A 1108-nucleotide genomic window follows, 5' to 3' on the forward strand; every position below is an offset into this window, starting at 1 on the left:
TCTCGCCGTCTCCGGTCTCCCTCGGCCCCGCTGACCCTTCCACGATGCTCACGGTGAGCTGCTGCTTCCAGCGCGCCCCTCCTCGCCCTCTCTTTGCCTCTGTAGCGTCCGGTCGACGAGGACCTGCAAGCTCGACCGCCGGCCATCGCCGTCGTGGTCGCTCCGACGACCATTGGTGGGCGGCGCCACCGCCAGAAGGTCGCCCGCGTCACCCCGCACCTTTTCCCCCCTCGCGTGCCCTCAATCGCGGGCCAATTCGGCCGATTGCAGCTCCGCCCGAGCTCCCAGTGTGCTCATGGCCGCGCTGACGTCATGCTGACGTCAGCGTGACATCATATTTCCCTTTTTTATTTTCTGTCTATTTTCAGTAATTGTTAAATAATTTATATTAATTCAGAAAAATGCAAACTAGCTTGTAATTTAGTATATGTATTTGCTTTATGGATTTAGTTTGTGCTTTAGTATATGTATTTGGTATATATGGATTTAGTTTGTAATTTTTGTATATGTACGTATTTACTTAGTTAGTATATGTATTTAGTATAGTTTATAGTTAATTAGTATATGTATTTTGTATAGTTAGTTTATAATTAGTATATATATGGATTTAGATTGTGCTTTAGTATATGTAATTGGTATATGGACGACTCCTCCACGGACACCCTCTCTCTCGCAAACTAGTCGCCGACACCCTCTCTCTCGCAAACACGCGTCCACCGACACCCTCTCTCTCGCAAACTAGCGTCGCCGACACCTTCTCTCTCGCAAACACACGTCCACCGACACCCTCTCTCTCGCAAACTAGCGCCGCCGACACCCTCTCTCTCTCGCAAACACGCGTCCACCGACACCCTCTCTCTCGCAAACTAGCGTCACCGACACCCTCTCTCTCGCAAACACGCGTCCACCGACACCCTCTCTCTCGCAAACTAGCGTCGCCAACATCCTCTCTCTCGCAAACACGCGTCGCCGACACCCTCTCTCTCTCTCGCAAACACGCGTCGCTGACACCCTCTCTCTCTCTCTCGCAAACACGCGTCGCCGACACCCTCTCCCTCTCGCAAACATGCGTCGCCATTAGGGTTAGGGTTTGGTTAGGGTTAGACCA

The sequence above is a fragment of the Lolium rigidum genome, chromosome 4 (assembly GCF_022539505.1).
Source record: "Lolium rigidum isolate FL_2022 chromosome 4, APGP_CSIRO_Lrig_0.1, whole genome shotgun sequence".
Lineage (NCBI taxonomy): Eukaryota > Viridiplantae > Streptophyta > Magnoliopsida > Poales > Poaceae > Lolium > Lolium rigidum.